Here is a 13472-nt window from a genome sequence, read left to right on the forward strand (position 1 = left end):
CATTCGGTTTCTCGAAAAAAATCAGCAGGCTTGGAAACCACAGGGTGGAGAAATGATATGCTGTAGCACGAGAAACAGGAGCTGTATAGCAAAGCAAGCCTGATAAGTTAGACATTTTCAAACTACTCCGACGTAAAGCCCTCACTGCTAATGCTGTTCGATAAGTGGAAAAACAAAAATATTAATACAATTACAAGAAATTAACGTATATAAAACAGAAATAAAATTGTTTTTAATGTCATCAGCGAATTTTGCTAATTACCAAAGGTAAAATGTTCATTTCATTTGCGTTTTTGACTGTCGTGCATGTTTATCCCAGAAAAGCTGTAAACGTATCAAGCTGCGCACTCAAACCTATGATCGTCCCTCCAAAGCAAACACCTCATCCTAATGTAGTGTAAAACCCTACCGGTTTATCTGTGGGTTCCACACAAGAAAACTGGTAATATCAGCTCCCTATCACATATCATTCACCAGCCTGAGATGGAATGTCCCAATTCTGCACACCCACTTTTCACTGGCTAGAGACAAGGTGCTGGGGTTGGTGAGGATCGAGGGTACAGTAAGAAGTCATGAAGTTGAACAGATCAACAACAGGATGGAGCCCTCAGTAATCATTGCCTCTTACCCCAGCTCGGTATGGCATACAGCACTCGGTAAGCTTCTCAGGAATAACAAGCATTGGCAAACCCAATAAGTCTCACCAATGTGAGATCTATTGGCTTTGTTAGAATGAAGTGGAGTGGCATTGCACTGAGTGGCACGGAGTCGAGTAACATTGTGAGGCGTGGAGTGGCATTGTGTGGAGTGGATAGGTATGTGAGGCACAGAGTGAGGTGGAGTAGACTGACACTGAGGCTTTGAATGGCACAGTGTGGTGTGAAATGGCTTTCAGTAGCGTGGAGTAGCACTGTGTGGAGTGGCACTGTGTGGTGTAGAGTGGCATTATGTAGCGTGGAGTGGCATTGGGTGGAGTGGCAAAGTGTGGAGTGGCATTGCATGGAGTTATTTTATGTTATAACAATTTATAAAGCACCTGGGCCTTCGCAGCACTAGCATAACAGAACAAAGCAGATCCAGCGGATTAGAATAGCAAAGTCCTCTGCTGCTTATGGAAAATATCAATACAAGTGCAAAGCCTTAGCTAGGAGGGCAGAGAGTTCCAGTTTAGGCCCAAGATAGTTGAAAGAGCGCCCTCCCTATCATGCCAGATATATTTGTAGAAATACCACTAAATTCAGATTACAAGAGTACAAAAGGTGCTTATAGAGGTATGAATGCACTAGACTACTTAAATGTTGGGGTCCGGTCTGAGTTATGGCTTTGTACATAAAGCTTAGAGTTTAAACTTATACACTTCTCGATAGTAAGGCAATACATTTTCGAAGCTGGGCAGAAACGGAAATTTGGCTTGGAACATGACAAAGGAGACGAGCTGCAATAATCTGAAGCCTCTTTAGAGACGACTTAGAAGCTCCGAAGTGGAGCACTTTGCGATTGTCTAGGCGAAAGATAAGTGCTTGGGCAACAGTTCTTTGAGTGGAAATAGGGAGGAGCCAAATAATCCACTTCAGGCATCTGAGAAAGCCAAAAGAGCCAGCTGAAGCCCTACTCATTTGATAGTCAATCAAAAGTGTGCTAATCAGCCAAAACATCATGATCTTTAACAGCTTGTTTCAGAGTAAGAAATAGCCTCAGCTCTTTTGGCCATCGAGTAGAGTCGTAGTGATTGGCGTGGAATGTCACTGAATGGAGTCAAGAGGCATGATGCAAAGCGTTACAATGTCTTGTCAGGGGCAGTAAGACATATATAAACAACATTACAATTGAGTGGAGTAAAGTGGCATTGAGTGGAGTGGCATTGTGTGAAGTGGAATGCCATTATGTGGTATGGAGTGGCATTTGGTGGGACAGAGTGGCATTAAGTGGCACTGTGTGGTGTTAAGTGACACTGAGTGGAGTGGAATGGCAATGAGTGGAGTGCTGTAGAGTCGAGTGACATGCTGCAAAGCGATTCATCACCTTATCTGGGGCAGTAAGCGCTAAAGCAAAACAACCGAGTAGGGTAGAGTAGCACTGAGTGTAGTGGCATTGAGTGGAGGTTAATTCCGCAAAGCACTTCAACGCCAGGGGTAGTAAGCACTATACAAATACAATTACAATTGAGTACAGTGAAGTGGTATAAAATGGAGTAGAGTGACATTGTGTGGCGTGGAGTGGCACTGTGTGGCGTGGAGTGGCACTGTGTGGCATGGAGTGGCACTGAGTGAAGTGGCACTGAGTGAAGTACTATGCTGCATAGCACGTCACCACCTCACGAGGGATAATAAGTGTCATATAAATACAATGGTGTGGAGTGGAGTAAGTGGCACTATGTTGTGAAGAGTGGCACTGTGTAGAGTACAGTGGCATTGTGAAGAGTAGAGTCATTGTGTGGTATGGAAAGTTGCCCAGGTTGCCATTGCCCTATAGTACTTTAAAGCCTTAAGCTATATAAATGGAATATAATACACTGTCACCAATGATCTCGATCCTACGATTTATGAAATCATCTGATGTCTTTGATGCCAATACACAAGCTTGTTAGAACTGGTTTGTTAACAGATAAATGAGTTTTAGAAGAAGCCACAGGGAGAAGGGGTGGGCGGGAGGGGGAAGAAGCCACAGGGAGAAGGGGTGGGCGGGAGGGGGAAGAAGCCACAGGGAGAAGGGGTGGGCGGGAGGGGGAAGAAGCCACAGGGAGAAGGGGTGGGCGGGAGGGGGAAGAAGCCACAGGGAGAAGGGGTGGGCGGGAGGGGGAAGAAGCCACAGGGAGAAGGGGTGGGAGGGAGGGGGAAGAAGCAACAGGGAGTAGGGGTGGGAAGGAGGGGGAAGATGCAACAGGGAGTAGAGGTGGGAAGGAGGGGGAAGATGCAACAGGGAGTAGAGGTGGGAAGGAGGGGGAAGAAGCAACAGGGAGAAGGGCAGGGAGGGGGAACGAGCAACAGGGAGAAGGGGTGGGATGGGGGCGGGGAAGAAGCAACAGGGAGAAGGCATGGGAGGGAGGGGGAAGAAGCAAAAGGGAGAAGGGGTGGTAGTGAGGGGGAATAAGCAACAGGGAGAAGGAGTGGTAGAGAGGAGGAAGAAGCAACAGGGAGAAGGGGTGGGAGGGAGGAGGAAGAAGCAACAGGGAGAAGGGGTGGGAGGGAGGGAGAAGGGGTGGGAGGGAGGGCGAAGAAGCAACAGGGAGAAGGGGTGGGAGGGAGAGGGAAGAAGCACCAGGGAGAAAGGGCTGGAGAAAGGGGGAAGAAGCACCAGGGAGAAGTGGCAGGAGGGAGGGGGAAGAAGCACCAGGGAGAAAGGGCTGGAGAAAGGGGGAAGAAGCACCAGGGAGAAGTGGCAGGAGGGAGGGGGAAGAAGCAACAGGGAGAAGGGGAAGGAGAAGAAATAGCACCTCAATTGCAGCGCACACTATTTAAGATGAATGCATCTGTGCTTGGTCCATGCTCCACTGAAAGTATAGGAAGTGGCGCTCAGCACACTCTGGCCAATTAGAAGGCAGCATAGAAGACTGACAATGTTGCCAAATGAAAAGCAAATCGGCGGGCTCCAAGCCTTTTATAGTAAACAATACACCTTCGCAGTGACCAAAACATGCGCTAGCAGTGGGTGAGACCTAAAAAAAGTGTGCAGTCTCCATCCCCTCCACTCTGCTTGGGGTGAACATGTCAAAGATCAGGTCACTGGCTGGTTTGCAAACCAGACGGACTTGCGCTTCCTGGTGCTGGGCATACGAGACCTGTTCATGAGCCGTTTGAAACGCATTGAGCTAATCTCCGCTAAAAGGTCTCCAATTTACATCCCCTTTAACAAAATACATTCGTACAGCAGATCCACTATACAACCTTGTTTAAGACTGTTGCAGGCCTACAGGGGAAATGCAACAAACACTCTTCACCTACGTCTATTAAAAATTACAACCGTTTTTTGGCTAGATATAAGTTTCAAAACAGATAGGATTTTAACAAGGAAACACCAAACAAGCAAGAATGACACCGTCACTGCCAAAAGAGTATTATATGGCTAAAGCTTCAGGGAGTCCAAGGCACAAGGTGACACGTGTCTGAATATTCAAATAGAGCAATAAATAAATGTGAATTCTGATACAATTAACATGATAAAAAGAACGCATTCCACTAGTGCAGGGTTTAGGCAACAGTACGCGAATCGTTAATGTCTCTTTGGAATTTAATTAGTTCTCGTTAATCTGGTGATTGAGTAGCTAAATTCAAAAGAGCACAAATAAACCCAATCGTCATATTTTAGACCCACCTATATTAGTTCCTCTAACATCTGCAAATCACAAAATGTTAAAGTAATTTCTCAAATAAACATACGTGGCAGAAGTCTGTCTCTGGTGAGTCAAACAAAAATGTACTCATCTGTAGTAACTCAAGTATACACTGTTTAAAGGCTCTTCAGGAATGAGATATATTCTAGTATACACTGTTTAAAGGCCCTTCATGAATGTGAAACACACATTTAAACACTGGTCATGAGTACGATATATTAGAAACCTTGTTTCCCCTCGGGCAGCGAGAAGTACTGTGGGATTGTGGCTGAAAAGTTTTAGAACTGGTATGAGACTTGACACCAAAGCCCTCAGTACAGGTTGTTCGAGAATACCGGGAACAGGCTTAAAACACGGTGCAAACACAATTGAATTTAGAAAAGTGAGATAATACTGAAAACCTACAATTTCCCCCTTTCATTCTTCGACTAGTAGTACCTGAAAGAATTTGCAAAGGGAACGGTGGTTCAAAATAGGGGGAATAGTGCATAGATATGGTATGATTACTTAATACTGCACATCACTCCTCATTCCGAGCAAGAAAGATCCGTTCTACAGCAATTCTACCCGAGAAGAAAATGTAAATTACAATAACACATTTTCGCTATGGTAAGATTACCACACAGCATTCCCAGCCCACTTGCAGCAATGAGGGTCTTAGTACACCACTTGCACGCCTTCCTGTAAACAGCTCCATGTTACCTAAATCATCGAGATTGAATGAATGATTGACTTGTAATTTTTAAATCACAACAGCGAACTCAATGAGGTATACTGGCACTGACAAAGGTTACAACCGAGCCAGCAGACTAATCCAGCTAAAATAAAATGCAAGTAGAACCCAGATTGTACGCGTACCAGGGATGAAGAAAAGGTAAACGGGCAGCAACCTATGGACTCAGTACACGACTGGGTGCACATTAACAATTACCACCTTTGATGGAATCTAAGGAGCGGGACAACCAATCGGAATGTTATCGTTTATAACTAGAGCTAGCATCACTATCCGGCTGGGACAGAAAATAGGTCCAGGAATCAAACTAAGAATGCCCCATCAGCGAATTAGACCGCTAAAAAAGCAGCAAGCACTTACAAATCGGGGCAGTTGTAAACTTGCCAAGACAAGCTGTATATGTGTTTTGCAAGGTATGGAAGACTGCATGCATTTGTGCAGCTGCAGGAAACTTCTGTGGCAATGGAGAAAACAACAGTAAAATGCAGCCCGCTAGCTCATAACACAGGCCGACAGCCAGCAAAAACAAAAAAAAAAAAGATATCAGCCCACACACTGACCTGTCAGACCAGGCATTCGAGCACTGCCAGAATTTCCTATAGCTTAGCCTGTTCATAGCCCCACTCAGATAGTACTCTGTGCTGCCAGCTCTCTGTCCTCAAGTGTGCTGGGACCCTATTTCCCTGCCTAAGGGCCAGAACTGGAGAAAATAGAGAGCAAAGCCGAGGCAGGAGCCGGCTCTCACCTGAAGCATGAGGGATTGGAGGGGGAAGGTGAAGAATGGTTGCATTCTGTGCTTCTCGCCTAGCTTTGCTGATGGTAAAGGGCAATGAACCAAAGAAAAGCGTCAAAATATAAACCAAATTGCTGGTTTATTTTTTAGGTCCAGCTAGAGTCAGCGCACATGCGCTGCTCTGCGAGGCATGTAGTATTAGAGTATGGACCTGAAGCTCCGCCCATATTTTTTTTATTTGCTTGCGTCATTGTCCTTTGTAAATGCTGGCTTGTGGTTCAGTAATCAGCTCTTTAGTCCCTACTTAGTACTGCCTTGTCTTAATTTGTAACCTGTTCCTATGGGTAAGTAGTAGCCCATTCGGCAGTGTAGAGTATAGGTGAAAAGCGAGAGTAGTTGGAATACGCCTATCTTAGTTAATTAGTGAAGGTTGGATGCAGGGGAAATCCTCAAATTTGAAGAGTAGCCCTCACACACCTGTTAAGGTGTCATGCTTCATCACTGGGCGTTATGCTTCTTGTGGGGTTGGCGCTGCAGTCCCCCACGGGCCCTGCGAGACAGCTCTTTGGCGCAAATCTTTTTAGAGGAACGCCGCAGTGGTGAGTGTGGGTATGTGTAGGTCTCGCATTTAAAATAATTTGAGCTATTGGAATTATAAATGACAATGCCTTTTATTTATATTTTAATAAGCAAAACAGATCAATAAAAGGCATGGTCATTTACAATGCCAATAGCTTAAACACTCGCAAATGTGAGACCTATTGCATTGAAAATGCTTGTTCTACCTATTTGTGACAATCAGCCTTACACTTCACTGCTGCAGAGGACTGCAATGCTATAGTGGAGAATCCTGGGGCGATAGATGGTCACTGCTAAGCCAAGGCAGGCAATACAAGAACAATTACCAACCTATCCAAACAAGGCTTTTGCTCGTATCCTGGAATCCAGTGGGATGGCCAACATAGCTCTTTGAAACAGAAATTAATATGTACCAAGCCACACCACAGCCTATGTCATGGGCCCTCACACATACTCATTTAGGGTGTGCTGTCTCTAAACAGCAGTAACAGAACACAAACTGACTGACGCGTTTACTAACCCTTATTTGTGCCAGTTCCTGTATTTTGAACACTCTCAAGTGGTTTTAAGCAACAACAACAGAGTGACAACATTTTATGAAAGACATTTTAATTTCCGCATTAGTGTATTGTTAATCTGCTACTGGATTCCCGCTCTGCATTCACCCTACTGGCTGCTACAGAGCAGGTGCCTCGGCTATACATGAAATTAACTGTGAAAACGGTTCAAAAATATCGAATATCTCCTAACAGGACTTCCAAAACAGAACTATCAACTTTAGCAGTTTGAAATGATCCTCCTTGCTTAAGGCTGAACAGCATGTCCAGCCATGAACAAGGATAATTATTTCAGTGATACTTGGAATGCCAAAGTACTGCTGCTCCACAGTTGCTTCATAAATTGTTATGACGCGCATTTTGGTGGTTCTAGGAAAGTGTTTTTATGGAAAGGAAGCAGCATTCCAACAAGATCCTTTGGAGATAAGTTTCTTTCAAAAGGCCCAATAATTCAAAGACAGTAACGTTAAGGGCATTCACTAGGCTGTGGGCAGCCAATGAAGTCTGACTCTCTGGACCAACAAAGTCATATCTTTTCAAGGTCAACAATTCCAGGACTACCCTCTTTTGAGAGATCTTGAGGCAGCAGGAGGCCAAATGTATACTACACTTGTCATGTCTAGTCTACAGTGTGTACTTGTGCTACTCAAAGATGATCATAGTGTGGCTTCAAAAGGGGTGATGTAGGAAAAAGTTAGTGTTCCACCACTACATTTTTAGAGCAGAGATACTGATCAACCATGAACAGGTTTTAAGTGACATTATTGCTACCAATGCAGGGCTAAATTTTCATGTTGCACTATCCATAAACGCACAATATTCCTCTTCCAATCTTGAACACAGTTAAAGTCTGTAACTTAGCAGCTACCATGTTTCGAAGCAAAGCTCAGTCTATAGATTAACAACGCAATATCCTTCAGTGTCACTGGGTATACTTCCATAGCTACAGATACATAGTATTTTAAATTGTAAGCTACTATCCATAAAGAAACACTGCAGTTTCTACCACACCATTCCAAGTAATATCAGAAACATTAGCATCAATCAAGTTACCTACCCCACGGTAAGGAACACAGAACTCTGGTCAAACTTTAGTAACATATGTAGAAATGTAGGTATTTTAACGTTCCAACCTGCCATCTTCCCATCTTGAGTCAACGTGGCAAATATTATCTCCTCCTGGTCGTCCGCCTGGGTCTTCATGCCTGAGACTCCTTCAGATAGCATGTTATGGCGGCCCGCCGGTTCCGAGACCAGCCTGCCCGGTGTGTACGTCGCACCGCCCACCCAGACCCTACCCTCAAGCTACCGCGGCTGATACCCCAAAACAGACCCATATTTAACCGAGAGCTGTTTGAACTGGCAACGCCGCCCGGCCTCCGGACTTCCAGCACAGCGCCCCCGCCTACCGAGGAGCCAGTGTGGCTGACGCGCTGCTCGCCACCGACAACGGAGGCCGCTTCCTCACCCTGTCACTCACCAGCCTCCACCCGCAAATCACATCAGGTGGGGAGCCAACATGCCCGGTGCGCTTCCGCGGACCTGATTATCGTCACCGCTGGCTGCCTCCAGCCGGAGCCCACAACCGGATTCCCCGATAACAGCGGCCACCACTCGCGGCCGCGCCTCCTGCGGGAGGCGAGGAGCGCACCACTGCCACGCTGGTGAGTGCCTGCTGGTGAGTGCCAGCAGTGTGGCCAGCACCAAAGTCTGGTACAAACCTCTGGAAAGGAGCCAGAACTAGAGGTTGAGTGGTGCCAGTAGCTGTTCCTTTCACCCTGGGCACTCTACCAGACACTGGTATGGCACAGGGGCCCCCAGAGGCACCCTGAGGGGGGGGGGGAAGGCAGTAATAGCAGGGCCCCAGGAAGGGTCTTGGCAATCCTTGAAAAGGACCCGGATGTGGGGACCCACAGGGGTTTTCACTCCTTGCCTGACCTTAAGATGGCCGCCAGGGGAGACTTCACCACGAGGAGCTCTGAACTTGGAGTCTGTCCCTACCTCACCTCTCGTCTCACCATCTTTGTCCCAGTGGCCAGCTGGAGAATGTAGCTGAAGGCTCTCCCCAGTAACACCAGGACAGATTTCTCTCCTGACCTTACTTCCCTCCTCCCCTTTCTCCCTACCCCCTACCCCTCTCGAGTCTTGACTTTGGATCACCTCCTGTTCCTCTCTCTATTCTGGTGGAACCCGAAACGCATACATGGCTGATTCCCGGTGGAGCTGCACCGACAGCTATAGGGGAGATTGGCTCCGGCACTTCTTCAGACTTCTGACATTTGTCTCATTTCTTCCCCGCCGCTGCTTTTGCTCTTGAATTGTTTTCCCGCTGAGACCTAGCTGTTTGGCTGATGCCCGGTGGAGCTACCGGATAGCTAAAGAGGAGATGGACTGTGGACTTCCCCCCTCGGTCATCACCTACCCAGCCGGACTTTGGGCAGACCCTCCTTCGTCTCTCCATTCTATCTAACTCCTACCCCTTTACCCCACACCCCCTTACCCTTCTAAACTCCATTAATTTAGTCTTCTACACTCTTGAAATGTTTTTCTAGTAACTGATGTAACGTGTAACTGAAGTAATTTTATAATTTCTGTGGAACCTTATGTAAAGCGTTCTGATACCTCCGGGTCTAGCCAGCGCTATATAAAACTTTTAAAATAAATAAATAAAATAAAGTGTTTCTTCATCGCCGTTTGTAATTCAGATTCACACCAAGAAAAAATGAATTTGGGGAAGGCAATGGGGACAGAGGTGTCAAGGTAGAATTACTTGCTTGCTTTGCTCTTCGGGGACAGAGGTGGCAAGGTATAATTAACTGCTTGCTTTGTTCTCCAGCAAGAGAATTTTCATTGAAGAAAACGCTCAATAGTTCTACCAATGTGCATTTATGATGAACCGCTTAAAATAAAAAAAAAGTTTCCTTTTTTTGCTGTCAACAAAAGTTCATCAGCCTGCTATGCTGACAAGCTTCCTTAGAATGATTGATTATGAGGAGCTAAACTTAATAGTAAACAACCTTTTAATTCTCAATCATGGGAACTTCATAAACAAACACTGAATAGAGTAGCAAATATGCTTTATGAAATGCTTTAAAAGAACCCAAAACATTTAGACAGAATTATGTTACATTTCCATGGGCTAATGTCACCTAATTAGATAGAACAACCTTTTTATATGCCCCCAAGAAGTCCTCCTTCACTGAAACTGAGAAATCAACCCTGTGGGTTGTTCTTTCGGTTGTCTTTAACCAGAGCACGGTGTTACTTTATGGAACAGAAATGCAGATCTTATGTATTCAAATGATGCAGATACAGTAGATTCAGCAGAGCTGCTCCTTTTGGCAGATGGTAGAAGTAATATATTGATATTTTAATCCTGACCTAGGCACACAAGAATTAAGTTGTACGCCTGCTCTATAGTCCGCTTTAATCACCACAATCAAATTTTTGCTCAGGTATTTGAGGCTCTGTTAGTTTCACCACCCTTTGATCTCCATATGGCTTCTACAATATTTCAAAACATCTGAAGAGCTCTTTCTTAGAGAAGGAGTTGTAGATCGCACCGTGATCTGCTGTCACGGTGTGAGGAGAGTCCCAATGATAAAGCACAGCATCTCTAGTGGGTGAGGGATTTTGTCCTAAAAAAGAAATACTTTTTTTCTGCTAGGTTTCTAATTTTCTCTTAGACCTGGGCATTTCTCTGCGTGAAAGATATATTAGTTGGGAGTGAACACCCCCAGGTCTCTGAACTCCCCTGGCCCTTCTTTTGTGTTTGACTGATCCATGTCGCATTTCAATCCTATGAATCAAAGGAATTGAGGGCCCACTTGTAACGGAGATATAAAAATAGACAGTGATCACACAGATCAAGTGCCCCTGTGGGAGTAGAAGGTATATCTCGAGAAGGTATGCAATTCTGAAAAATTCTTAGATTTGATAAATACGGGCCTGATTTAGATCTTGGCGGACAGGTTACTCTGTCACTACGGTGACAGATATCCCATCTGCCGAATTATAAATCCAATAGGATATAATAGGATTTATATTTCAGCAGACTGCATATCTGTCATCGTTGTGACAGAGTAACCCATCTGCCAAGATCTAAATTAAGCCCTTAGTTACTTACCTTCCATAACAATACCTCTGGTGGATACTGCGTCATTTTGCAGATTCCTCACATCATAATTGTTCCCAGGCTAAAACTGGATCTGGAAACTTTCTCCAAAGCCACCAAGAGCTGCTATGAGACTCCAACTACAGCTCTACAATCAGCTGTGCCGGGACTGCTGGCATCAGTGTCTTGATTAGTTATGTACCCAATCGAGGTAGATAGAAACTGAAACGTAACCTTTAGCAGGCTATTTTACAGCAGAATATAAAGAGTTAGAAACTTGGCACTAGATGCTCAAGTCCAAAAGTTCTGTGTACCACACTCTACACACAAGTTGATGCCACTAGGATAACTTGGAGGAAGAGGAAGAGGAGGAGGAGGAAGAAGAGGAGGAGGAGGAAGAAGAGGAGGAGGAGGAAGAAGAGGAGGAGGAGGAAGAAGAGGAGGAAGAAGAGGAGGAGGAAGAAGAAGAGGAGGAGGAGGAAGAAGAGGAGGAGGAAGAAGAGGAGGAGGAGGAAGAAGAAGAGGAGGAGGAGGAAGAAGAGGAGGAGGAGGAGGAAGAGGAAGAAGAGGAGGAGGAGGAGGAAGAGGAAGAAGAGGAGGAGGAGGAGGAAGAGGATTAAGAGGAGGAGGAAGAGGATTAAGAGGAGGAGGAGGAGGAAGAGGATTAAGAGGAGGAGGAAGAGGATTAAGAGGAGGAGGAGGAGGAAGAGGATTAAGAGGAGGAGGAAGAGGATTAAGAGGAGGAGGAAGAGGATTAAGAGGAGGAGGAAGAGGATTAAGAGGAGGAGGATTAAGAGGAGGAAGAGGATTAAGAGGAGGAAGAGGATTAAGAGGAGGAAGAGGATTAAGAGGAGGAAGAGGATTAAGAGGAGGAAGAGGATTAAGAGGAAGAGGATTAAGAGGAAGAGGAAGAGGATTAAGAGGAAGAGGATTAAGAGGAAGAGGAAGAGGATTAAGAGGAAGAGGATTAAGAGGAAGAGGATTAAGAGGAAGAGGATTAAGAGGAAGAGGATTAAGAGGATTAAGAGGATTAAGAGGAAGAGGATTAAGAGGAAGAGAAAGAGGATTAAGAGGAAGAAGAGGAAGAGGAAGAGGATTAAGAGGAAGAGGAAGAGGAAGAGGAGGAGGAAGAGGAGGAGGAAGAGGGCTATGTGGTTTGGGGAGAGGACTGCCCTTTCCCTACGTTTCTTGGGTGCTAGCTCCAATGACATGGACCAGAAGAAAGAATTCCTCTTGAAGGGGAGTCTCCTGGTGTTTGACGCACTTGCAATGGCTGGTGCTAAACAGATGATGTGGATTGACCCCCTTGGCTGGAGGCTTGTCAGGCTCCGAAGCCTTTTGTCGGTACCAACTAGAACTTCCAGGCGGTGGCAGCACGCGGCTGGCCATTTCTCGGATCCTGTGCTAAAGATTCTGCTTTGCCGTGAGATATTTTACGGGGCACTGGCTTGGTGATAGGAGTCTCAGGGGCTAAACCCATAATCACAACCCATGGCATGTTTTTTGAGCAAGGGCTGGTCCTCAGCCCCGGGTCAACATCCTCCATGCGCTGGTCGTCAGATTAGCTCAGACATAGTTTCTGTGCTGGGGATGAATGTTCTTGAGGAACAAGTTTTGCTAACTAGTAAATGTTCTAGAGCGGTGGCTTAGGATCAGCTGAAGCACTCTGTGGTCAATGGAGACTGAGTCCCACTGGGTCAGCAAGAGGGAACCGTTCCCCTTAATCGGAGACTGATGGTATAAAGCGAGCAAACCAGAGTAGTTTCGCTGCAGGAGAGCGAGCCGAAGGAAGCGGGGAACTGGAGAGCTGCTTCTGTTGCTATAAACTTTGCATCCTCACCAGCAAGAGTGGAAGAATTAATGTAGCATCTCCATCGGCTGAAAATGTTGTTCCTGCCATGAAGTTAGGCACTTACTGTTTTGAAATGAAAATGTTTTGCTGGAGATGCCAGCCCATTGGCACAGCTGTTCTTAAACTGCTCAGAGGAGTTTGCTTTTTGCTGAAGAGCGTCTCACTATCAAATGGCAATCAATTAATGTAGCCGGATATCTGAGGAAAACCTTGCCAAGCACATCTAAGCGTGCCTGCACAAGGTTTCTGCAGTCTCCATGGAACAGGCCATAGTGTCGTCTGAGTCTAGACTGCATATCAGAATTTGTTTAGAACAGTCAAGTCTGCCTCTAACAAGTTTAGAGAACAGACCCCGCATGTTCTAGGAAGCTACTGGTATTTAGTTTTGCCATTTGCGAGAAGATGTTAAAGAGGAATGTGGAATTGGATGCGCACAAGGTCAGACTGCCTGTGGGAAGTACTTTGCATTTGCACCTCATGGAGTCAAGACATTTGGACTCACAGTTTGGGAAAGGTCTTTGAGGTTTAGTTTGGCCAAAGATGCTTGAACCACCAAGCTTTCCAGAGAAAGATG

At 45.7% G+C, this 13472-nt stretch overlaps 1 protein-coding gene across 1 annotated transcript in view; it reads right to left on the bottom strand.

Annotated features, from left to right (window-relative positions):
* The window catches only part of PTAR1 (protein prenyltransferase alpha subunit repeat containing 1), a 195134-nt gene that overhangs the window by 102909 nt on the left and 78753 nt on the right, over nt 1–13472 (bottom strand). The gene's annotated exons all lie outside the window — the stretch shown is intronic.

The sequence above is a fragment of the Triturus cristatus genome, chromosome 2_1 (genome assembly GCF_964204655.1).
Source record: "Triturus cristatus chromosome 2_1, aTriCri1.1, whole genome shotgun sequence".
Lineage (NCBI taxonomy): Eukaryota > Metazoa > Chordata > Amphibia > Caudata > Salamandridae > Triturus > Triturus cristatus.